The sequence below is a fragment of the Apteryx mantelli genome, chromosome 3 (assembly GCF_036417845.1).
Source record: "Apteryx mantelli isolate bAptMan1 chromosome 3, bAptMan1.hap1, whole genome shotgun sequence".
Taxonomy (NCBI): domain Eukaryota; kingdom Metazoa; phylum Chordata; class Aves; order Apterygiformes; family Apterygidae; genus Apteryx; species Apteryx mantelli.
In genome coordinates this window covers 103,522,467-103,534,456 of record NC_089980.1, presented here as the reverse complement: position 1 = coordinate 103,534,456, position 11,990 = coordinate 103,522,467, and positions in this window count along the sequence as shown.

Here is an 11,990-nt window from a genome sequence, read left to right as displayed (position 1 = left end):
TTTGCTTGCAAATTGTTGATGCCTCCTGTTTTGATAATTAAAAAGTGAAGAATTCATTTTTTCTGATTTGAGATTGTTTTTTATTCTCAAATTATTTTTTACAAAACAAAGTCAGCAGTAACAAAGTAAAGTATCTTGATCAGTGTAATCTCCATTTCTCAGGTTTTTGTTTGTGAACATTTCAGGAAATTAAGTTTAGACACTGAAGTGAGGTGGAGAGGATCTTCCTGGAGGTCTTCATAGGTTTAAGCTTTTTTTTTTGATAACCTACCTAAGGATGGTAAGAGAACTAAGCTCTTCCAGTAAGTGAAGTGCTTCACTAGGCTCTTTTCCAGATACACGTACAAAGTAAAGATATACAATGTACAAATGCACCTACAGGTAAGATGTACAAGTCATTTGACTGGACTGCATCCTAGGTTAGCATTAATGTAAGAAAGAGCTACTACTGAGAGAGATGAGGGAAGAAGCACAAGTCTCAAGGAGTATATGAGAGAAAGGTGCCAGCAAGAGAAAACACAAAAGCAACTAAATCTATCTTGTGTCTCTCTACCTGAATATAAACCTTAGATGGACTGGTGTGTATGAATTTCTATCTTGAAGAGAGTGAAGAATGAGATATAGTTGGGGTTTGGCTCCATTGGGCAAACATAATTTAATATTTCACTAGACCAAGAACAGAATAAGAATAAATTTTCTTTCCCAAAGGTTTGAATTCATTCAACAAGACATGAGCATAATACTTTTTAAAGCAGATAAGAATCAACTCTGTCATGTTTCAGCTATTGTAGGGAATGTAACTGCAGGATTAAAAGTCTTTAATATTAATGACCTACTGAAAAGGGGTCAAGTTGGAAGGCTTGTTTACTGATTAAATGGTAAACAAGCCCCTGACATAGCTTTTAGCTAAATTAATGCATAGAATGGTCATCTTTTCTTTCTTGGCTTAATTCTGTATTATCCCCAGCACTTTCTACAGTGCCCCTGTAGCAACTCAGTATGTTCTCTTCATCATACTCTTTCGAACATTGATGTAGTTAGTATTCATGTACTCAAGTAATCTGCTGATAAGGTCAGCTGCCGATTTACTGGTGGGGATGAATAGCTGTGAAGGAAGTGCTAAGTAAGTTTTTGCTTCTCCCTATTGCCCTTTCTCAGTTATAGTCTAGCACTACGAAATATGAAAGCATCAGCTATATAATTGCACTGCACAGCTCCATTTCTCATTTAAATGAGGGTCACCACATGCACCAGTCAAGTAAGTGTTGTATCTTCCCTTTGTAGCTAGTCCAAGTAGGACAGTAGGGTAGTGCTTTATTCTCGTTGTATTTTGATGGGGTGCTCAAGTAACAGAACTTGGTTGTCACTAAAAATTTTTGTATTTTAGGCTTAGGTATGATTCACAGCCTATTGAAAATAATGTCTTAACTTTGTCCTTGAGTAGACCCAAGCTAAAACAAAACTAAAAAATCCTCTGCTAAAAACATTTCAGAGTCTGAACCCAGCGACCTTCAAGCCCCCACACAAAGCTTTGTTACTTAAGCTAAACAAGCAACTGTGCCAGATGGTAGTTAGATTAAGCTGCTATTCTATGTGTTAACTATTCAGAAAAAAGGAATGAGAAAGAGGAGTAAAAAACCCTATCTTACAAGCACATTATGAGGGTGAGAGATTAACATATAAAATTTTCAAATGACTCTCTGGGTATGCCTACACTGTTCTTAAAAGGTGGTCTCAAGAGTAATGCAGAAATGCCTGCAGCCTGCTTACAAAACTGCCTAATACAGCCACTAGTCTGCTGAGCGTAACACCCCTCATGTGCCAGAGGGCAGCCTCTGGTCATAGCAGAAGCACTGCTTCTACAGGTAGCTATTAAATAGTTAGTGAACCTGTTCTTGAGAGTAACTAGAAGACAGTCTAGAATAGGTGATATTCCCACCCCATTCCCTGAAAATAGTTCATTTATGGAAGCAACTACCTAAAGCAAAGTGAGGCCCCAGCAATACTTTCACTCCATGGAAGTACATCTATTGTGGGAAGAGAATAATGCTTCAAAGACACAGGACATCTGAGAAAATGATTTTTGATTTCTTTGGATTCATTGGGCCTAGATGTGAAATTGATCTTTATTCTACTGACGGGACAAGTCGAAGGAGTTTGTTGGAGAGTTTTCAGTTCTCATGGTGTAGATTGGCAGCTGTTTTAACTGAGAAAGTGAAGAAATGAACCAAAATCACAACCCTCTTACAGATAAATCTGAGAGAATGTAGTGGCATTCTTTGCTAGCTCACAAAGATGTAATTTCTGGAGGATAAGGTAGCATCATTTTCCCTGTATGTTGAACAATGTATTGCTTGTATTGATAAACATATACAGAAAGCCACAGTCTTCTAAAGTTGACTCAAAGGATTTTTGGCCTCCTGAATTTGTGGACAGAATGGTTCTTCTAAAACCTTATCAAGACTTCTTAAAAATGTTGGGGTTAGTATGAGTAACTAAAAGAACATAGTTATGCAAGACAGAGTTCATAAAACCTGTTTTGTTCATATATATTCTTGTGTTTTCCAGAAAAGTGGGAACATATGCATTATAAAAGCTCTTGCATTTAACTGTTCTGATATTAGTAGAAAGCGATACTTTTAACAAAATAAACTCTAGACCACTGTTTATTGAAACTTAACCTTTGGGCTAAGTTAATGCTTTGTTTTGTGTTGTTCTTTTTGTGCAGATTAACTGCTTCATGTGTTGTGTTTAAGCAGACAGTACCAGATTTCTTCCCTCCTTCTCCTTAAAAATATCTCAGGGATATTGCTGGTTGTACATTTTTGCATTAACTCTTGTGCACAGTAGTGCACATGAAACTGTGTAAGCAAGTGTCTGCTTGCATATGGAGACCTCAGCAACCTGTGTGGCTATAAGCCTTGCAGCAGTTTTAAGCTCTGTACAGCGAGTACAAATTGTTTTGTAAATAAATTTCACATCAAGTATTCTACAAAATCCCCGAGGCTGTATGATGGTGAGTCAGTGAGCTTATGATAAGAAATTTCTGTTTAGACTTCTATAGGGTGGGAGGGTTTTGAATCATGAAGATGACTGAATACTGAAATACAAAAACAATCTATTTCCACATATTTAATGGAAGTGCATTGAGTGACTTGGAAGTAGATCCAACTTCAAAGTTGGATGAGCTTGCCTAGGCTTCAGTCTGGGGTTCGGCTCTGCTTTGAGCAGGGAGTTGGACCAGGTGATCTCCAGAGGTGCCTTCCAACCTACATGATTTTATGATAAAAATAACAGGTAGAAGTTAGATAGTTAAAGTGCAAAATGTTTTTTGTTGCCTCTGCAGTAGTCAGCTCTGCACTTTTACGGGAGCTAGGATTCCCTGGGTGATGGGAAGAGGCAGATAGTAGACTGCACTGCGGAGCTGCCACCTGGGCTGCCATACTCTGTTGCCCTACAAGCTGGCCCTGCAGAGTCACTCAGATGTCTATGTATCGTGCTCCAGGCAAATGCAAGGAGGCATCATAAGCTTAGTGTTGCATTTGGGCAAGTAAGCCCTGCTGGAAGCTGGAGCACTGCAGGAGTGCAGCACTGGCACAGCCACGTGGCTGCCCGGAGTAGTTTGGCTGCAGCAGGGTGCATTAGCTCCAGCTCAGGGCCAGCGGTGCAGGGTGGGAGCTGGCTCTCTGCAGAGATGCTTACGGGCCTGTCTGCCTGCAGTTATCTCCAGTGTTTCTAACTCTGGGAACAGCACATGGATGACTCCTATCCCATGCTACAACACAGAGCCAGCATTGCTCTTTGGGGTTTATTAGCGTGGGCTCCGCTCTGGGCAAATGGCAATACCGCTCTTCAACCCCAGCTGGCAGCAGACATGAGATAGCTGTTTTCAGTGCTGAGCCAGAGCCTTGTGTCATGGTGCTCGTGGCAGAATTAATCTGTGCTCCAGATGAACTGTCCATGATAATTAGGTGATTGCATGCCTCAGCTATTTTTTTATGTTTGTGGTAAAGGGAGCCATACAGCATCTAATATTTCGCTGTCATAATTCTACACAGATGGGAAATTGAAACATCACTGTTACATAAATTCTTGTATCATCTTGGGCAAGCCAGTAATGCAGCTAAAAAGAGAATTTGATTTCTAGATTGGATCTTTCTTCAGCTACTTGTAAAGTTAAGGACTGGAGTTTGGAGTTGCTGCCTGAAGTTTCAGGAGTTCCTTTGAATTTAAAATCCCGTTTTGGTGATTTTAAATGGTGACAGTTTTGACAGCTGCTGTCACAAGACACTGAAGCCCAGGTATAATTCAGCAGAATGTATGTGTGCTTAAAGTAGTGTATATGCCCAAGCACTTCAGTGAATGACTACTTCTACACTGTATATTAGCTTCAGGCTCAAACCTAAGCTCTCTGCTCATCTACACTGTTCACATGTTGGCTATTGCTCTTGTTCAAGTCTTGATCCAGCTAACTTCATCTTCAGGTAGAAAAGGGCACAGAGAAAGCAAAGGGCCTGCTTCAAATTAAGTGTGAACATTAAGATCACAACTAGTTTGAGCCATGTAAGTTGACAAAGTTGAGTGTAAGTATCAAAGCAAAGCAGACTTTCACAGTTCAGAATTGTCTGTGAATAGAAATATGTGTTTTAACCCTGAATTTTTACATTCGGTGTCCTAATAGCTGTGGTTGCTTGTCTCCTAAAATTAAAAAAAAAAATTAGATACAATTTTAAAACTGATATAAATTTATATATGAACACAACCCATATTAACACCTAAACTAAATATCTGAATTAAATAAAATTAACTGTTGCATCTCTACTGCTAAAGTTTTAAAGCAAATCAAGACAACTGGACTAGTTATTGTGACAACCAATGAAGAGTTAAAAAATTTGAAAAAGCAGAAATTTCCTAATGTATGAATGAATTGAGGTAAAAGAGGTGGGATTAGTTAATTTTAAAATCTTGAAGTACAAATAAACCAGAAAGAATCAGTTGCATATCTTAATTATAAGAAATACTTCCCTAGTTAGCAAAACAACTTTTCGTTCTAAATCTGCTCTGATCAATGAAAAAACACTTTTTGGGGGGAAGAATGTAATTCCAGTTTCAACCTAAAATGGAACGTGAAATAAATCACAAATTGAACAGATGTTTAATAATTAAGTTGTTGTTCATCATTTTTAAACATAACCCTGTACAAAAGTTAAGAATTTAAATAAATTTGTGCCTAGAAGTCACATAATTAGTATATTTGCAGTGAAAAATAAAAGTTTAAAAGTAATTATTTAAATGAAAGGTTTTGTTTTCTTGATGCTTTAAATTATAATTGGAATCACTAAAGTTCTAGTCAATCTACTCTTCTTCTTTGCATAGATGGATAATAATCATTTTTTTCATTTGTTGTTTCTGTAGATCTTTCCTGTTGCAACAAAGATAGATTTTTGAAAGATGTAATTGTTACTGTGAAAATCCCAAAAGCTGGCAGAGAAGTTCAGAAAAAAAGTAGTTTCAGATACTAAAACTAACTTTAAAAGATTGGTTTGATTTCAAAGTGCTGGCAGTCTTTGAGATTTACATTTATTGGATTTCACTCCTATTTGAATGCTAGTCTCTGAGGAGTCTAACTACCAAACCTTGTTTGCTTTTAGTCATTTTATTGCCAGTTGTTCAAGAAGCAGAAGTAATAAATCTCTTGAAAAGAGTTACAATTATAAATGAATAATTATAATATGAATAATCTGAATGTTATAAAATCTGGCAAAAATGAGGTTATAAAATAAAATACTTTTAAAAGCATGAATATAGCAGTAGTAATTTGAAGGAGCTCTGCTTCTATAATGTAGGGAAAATACTATTTAATAACATCAAATTATGGATATTTGTATGCAAATGTGAATTGCAAACATCTAGTGAAAAATAAAATCTTAAATAATAACACTTCATGTTTATAGTAAGTACTCAGTGTTTTTGATCTGAATCTGAATCTCCAGAGATGTTAGTCCTCGTTTTCCTCTTGAAAAGTTGGCTGGCGTGTAAATAAAGGGTGTAATCTCTACTGTGCTCTCTATTTCTATTGAAAATTACTCTATACTGTTATTTGGCACAGTCTCTAGCTCTCTGTGGAGAAAACTATGTGAAAAAACTCCTGTATCCTCTAACATTTTGACTTCACACCAGACTGCTGGAGTCAGAGTGAATCCACAAGGAGTCTTTGCAACCGTTCAAATGTGTGTTGAGAGCTTACTTGCTGCCATTTGTAAGCAGGCACCATAAGGCAGAGCAAAAGCTCTGCCAAAGCTTCTCAGAAGTAGGAGCAAAACTGAACTGTGTCACTTCAAGGAAGACAAAGAAAGGTTTTTTTTATCCTCATCACCAGTAGCAGCAAAATTAAACTTTGTGTTGATTGAATATGTTAGGGAAGCTTGGAGGGGCCAGTGGGTGAGGCAAAGCAGAGCCAGTGCCCAGGTAGTGAGGTAAATGATTTTTTCCAAGCAGTCTGCTACTGAGGCAGCCACCTACTTTGTGTCTGTTTGGGGCAGACCCTGCCCATATGGCAGCTTTAAAAGTTTATTTGGAAGAGAATCATTCAGAGTGATGCAATGAGGATGTGCAGACAAAGCAAAAATACAGAGGTAGAAACTGTTACATATTTTGTTTACACATATTTTGTTTTGAGGGGGAAAAAAACAGCTGACTATTTTAAGGGTTGTATTTAAAGTTATTGGTTATGTTAACTGCACTTTTCCAGTATTGGTTCCTGTATATGCTGTATTTCTGTGAAGTATAGTAGCAAGAGCTGTTCAACATTTTCCATAGTGTTCTTCCTGATTTCCTTCCCCCAAAAATATTTTTTCCAAAGGAAGGGGAGAGAAGTTTCTTTTTTTCTTTTGTTTTCTATTTTTCTTTCAAGACAGTAAATATGTTAAACCTTTTGTAAGAAAAAAAGGTGGGAGCTGCTGCCTAGAATTTCACTCTCAGGTTTCATCCTGGATGTAGGAAAGTGGCAAGCAAGACAAGTGACAGCAGAGATGTTTAGCAGTCTCTTTCTCCTCTCTGCAAAATTTTTGCTCTTTTCCCCCTATTGATTTCCTGTCCAGTCACTGCTGCTGGCCTGGTCTGCATGAACAAGAATTTCTCATTTAAATAAATTTCCCTGAATTGCTCGATGTTAGCAACTATGAAGAAATGTTGATACCATAGGAAGGACTGTTCTTTGTATTATTAACACTTGAGTTTTAGATATTATTTGAATTTTTTCTTTTCCCTGCTTAGGGAGACATCAACAATTAAAGAATAAAAATTCATCTATAGATGAAAATAGCAGCACTGAGAGGTTTTAGTCACTGCACTCTCAAGTTGCTTAGTTTCCCAGACGTAGGAACTCTTGGGAAAGGGCACTGCAGAATACACCTTCTACTAATCAGACTGTTGAAAGTACGTCACTAAGTAAAGAAATCTTTCAAGCATCTTAGACCCAGAGCAATTACTGAGCTCATCATCCTTTATCAAATCCATTTGTCTTGAGATACTGAAATGAAAGTATGACAGGGATCATTGAAATACTTGTCTAAGACTGTAGTTATTATTATACCATCTAATATATCTTCAGAAACAAGGTATGACTACTGTTGTGATGAGCCTTAGCTTTTATATCTCTTGATTTAGTTACATGTTTAACTTAAAAAGTTTTGAATTACACCATAGCATTTTACATTTCTTTTCCTTATTTTTTTCCTTTTTTCAGTTCTGCTGATTTACTTGGTTATTTGTGTTTGCTTCCCCTCTTCAAACAGTTCTTCCCTTTTACCATTGCTTCATCATTTTTTTTGTTGTGGTGTGTTCAGGCAGGCTGTTGTTCTAGAGGCATCATCTGTTTTTGTAAAGTTGAGCATATTTTACCATTCTGCATAACAAACACTGGTGAGAAGACTTGCAGCCTCTTAGATCATCACAGCATTTTATCATTTGAACTTACATCTGTGTGTAGAGGTATTAAGGTATTTTGTTTGCATATTTTATTATCAGTAAATACAATACCTAACATAGGGTAGATACAATGCAATAAAATTAGTCCAAGACTAAAAGAAATAGAACTAATCTCTGACTAAAACTATATTGTTTTTTTTTATGTGCTGACTATGGAAGTAGCTTTGGTAAAAGGTGGTGCTACTGCTCCACCTTCCTTTCCAAGTATGAGCTTCTGCTGTTGTTACACCAAATTGAGATATGGGAACAGGGCTAAGGGAAAAGATACCTGTGGGGTGATGTTGGAGCAGTGGATTAAAAAAAAGTTGAACAACTTATGATGGGAGGGAAGAGAGCAAAATAACCTTCTTAAATTAAACTCTAAAGTCATTGTTGATAATCCAAGGAAAGCGGAATGAGGACTTCCATTGACACAAATGCATTTGAAATATAAAATTCTATACAGGCTTTCCAAGAGGTTACTTCCACTGATCTTAAGAGAATTCCAGGTGGAGATATTATATAAGTGAAAAGATGTTTAGTATTGGCATTACTTGCAGCCATAACTACAACATTGTTAGAAAATGATAAATACTGAAAAACAAATAATCTTAAAACCAAGATTCTTCTGCAAAATACTATAGTTTGTTCCAGACTAAAGAGCTAAGTAGTATATCTGACCTACGAATTCATCATTTTACCATTTACAGTCAAATCTGTATGGTTGGTGTTTGCAAATGCACAGTGTTCTGTTGATCCCCTGTACTCTCTGAATAGTTCATACTGCTCTACCTTCATGAGTGTTTTCAGAAAATCTCAGAACTAAGCCATGAACTTAATTCATTGTCAAGGAATATAGTGTATAGGTTTTAATACTAGGAGGAACTATGAGACTGTGACTGGCATTACAGATGAGGTAAAATTAAATAGAATTTGATCTTATTCTGACTTTAAAAAGGGAGAATCCAGATCTTCTTGATCTGCCAGTGCATAATGACCCTCAATTTTAAAAATGTGTGGCTTTTTTCTTATTTCAGTGTGTCTTGCTTTATTTTATATCCATTAGTTCTAGTTACCTTTTTTTCTGTTTCTCCTGTGTACCTGAATAGATGCAGTTGCTCCCCTAAAACATTTGTATTGACTGAAACTACTTTATCATCTATTAAATCAGCAAAGCTCTAACTCACCTGCTTAACATAGAGGAGCTTGAAATCAATGGGACTTTAATTAAATAGATGCTTAAGGGCTTCATTGAACTGGGACCTTGAGTTTTCAGGTATTGAATACATGAGATTGTTACCTGTCCACACTGTGGCTTGGCCTTGTCACAGAAGGCAGCTATTGAGATTCATAGCTGTTCTGTGTCACTGATAAAAGTAAATGAACAATTTCTGTTTCGTTTCTTTCTTCCTTCTATCCCATTCTGTGCATTCTGTCCCTTCTGTGCATTCTTACAACTTATCTCTGTGTTTCTTCAGACCAGAGTCATACAGGGTAAGCTGAGTATTGTTTGAACATTATCAGTGAGAGGCCAGTTTATGGGATCATGATAACTTTCACTCTGTGTGACTTTGTGTGTCTTTTGTTCTACAGTGTGATGGAAGCCCCTACTTATGGAGGGGAAACCCTGAGATTAAAACAAAAGTTTTGTTGCTTTGAAATGAAGAGAGTGAAGAATCCAGTGAAAAAATCTGAGTGTAAGCACTGACTCTTGGTCCCTAAAAATAGGTGTCTAATGCCATTTTAGAGGATGTAGGGTGTCTGAGAAATCTGTGTTAAACTGACAGATGCTACTAACCCTATGGGAGATCTGTGCCCTTTTTGAGCGGCAGATGGCATCCTGGTAGACCCTGAGGCATCTGAAATGGCACTAGACCACAACAACTATTTCTTTATGCTGATAGCACCCAACTATGCCAGAGCTTTCCAACCTGCTTCACTGTTTTTTGTGATTAGCATGAAATGGGAGAACCTGGACAGTGTCTGGACAGACAAAAGGGATAATAATTAAACTCCTCCTCATATTGGACTGACTTACCTAATTGGCTTCCAAATAAATCTTGGATTAATAACTATTTGTTCTTCAAAACTCCAAGTTTTTTCAAAGAAAATATTTGCAATAGGATACTAGCCTTCATCTGAAGCTCTCAGACATGACACGTCTACCACATTTGTTAATATGCAAACTCAACAATAGAAAAGGTCTTTGTAGGACCTTGATGCTGTCTGTAAAATAACAACTGGCTTCAAAGCATTATTGATTTATTAGAAAGATCAAAGCTGACACAAGTACCTGTTTAAATAATAGGAACAACATTTGAAATGCCTTTTATAGACTAAAAGTTCCATGACGTCTACTGCTTCGCAACTAGCTCTTTGTTTTTAGTTTAGCAAATACTGTACTCAGCATGACCTTTAGCATCTGTATTTGTTTAGGTGTGGCTATTTTCAGCAGCTATCCAGCTTGTGTTTATCCTTTTTCTTCCCTCTTCATTCTCTAATTTCTAAAAGAAATATGTCACTTACTGTTGTGCTTCATTGCCTGTTCCTGGTTCTGCTTTTTTATAATTGTTGGTTTTGTTTCATTACTTCTGTGCATAAGCCCAAGCATCGTGCTATTTATGAACTCCCTTCTTTCGCTTCTGAGTGAATTCTTTGAGTGATGTGCAGTTGCAAACATCTGTACTTTATGCTACATACCTCTCAAGCATTGCTTCCACTGGATGTTTGGAAATAGATCGGCTTCAGTCACCAGATTTCCATCTCTAAGATTCCTGTGGCCTGGTTTGAGTTAGCAGTGCTTCACCACATGAAAATGCCATAGGGAGGAGCATGGCTATAGTTGCCAACAGCATTCTTCTACCACTTGCTGGAATTTGTTATTAAAACTTCAGCCAGGTTGACTTATTATTCAATTTTTACCATTACTTAAAATCAGTACGTGAGGGAGAGGAGATTCTTGTGCCTGGTCATCATGTATCTGTCTGATAGAAAAGAACACCTATTTTAAAATGGAAGAAGCCATGCACATAGGTGTGCCTCGTATTCAACTTTTCTTTCTCTTATCTGCCTATCATCTGTCTGCTTCCATAATAGGAAACTAATTCTGAATCTGTTGACTTGCAGATGAATTTTCAATGTAAAATTGAAGCTATTTATTGTCTTTGGCTACATAATACTTAAGAGAAGTTGTGTTTAGAGAAGAGAAATCTAAGGAGATGTTATAAAACTTCTAATAGGTGAAATGAAAAAAATGCTGTAGAGAGAAAGGGAATATGCTGTTCTCCTTGTCCGCCAGGGATATGGCAAAACATTGAGACAAGAGTATTTAATAAGGTATAGCTCTGAATCTACTGTGGTTGAGGAGTTTGTACCATCTCTCTCCTGTATGAATATTACATCTCTAATAAGAAGTGCTCTCATGTTGCTGCATGTCCTACAGTGCAAGCAATTTACAGTTTCTCTTCTCTATATGGCTATCTATTTTCATTAAAACTGTGGGAATGTAATATCATGAAGAGCTCTGCCTCTCAGATTCACCTGAAACTGGCCAAATAGGCTCAGAAGTTAGTGGAAGGAGACAGAGAACAGACTAAAAAGACAATATGGGAAACTCCAACTCTAACATGAGAAAGGGTCTGATTTTTGTCCACATAGGCAGCTTGATTTTGGCTAAACAGTCAGGCTCTATTCAAGTATGAAGAGCTTGAAAAACTGTACAAAAAGTTTATAAAGCAGTTCTCTGTCTGAAGTCTTAACTCATTCAGAATTTTTCTTCCCTGCAGTGGATTTTTCTGTAGGGCCCTTGCCTGTCTCTGTGTAACCACATGTTACTCTGTTATTTTTCACTACCATACATTAGCTACTTCTCACAGTGCCACCAAATTCAGCTAGTCTTTTTGGCTGAAACAGACCTGTGAACCTGCTAGGCTACCCCAAGGAACTGCAGTAGGATCTCTTAAGCATAAGAAACACTTGCTTGTGCCAGTTCAGTGAATGGCTAATCACTCAGGGAATGACTG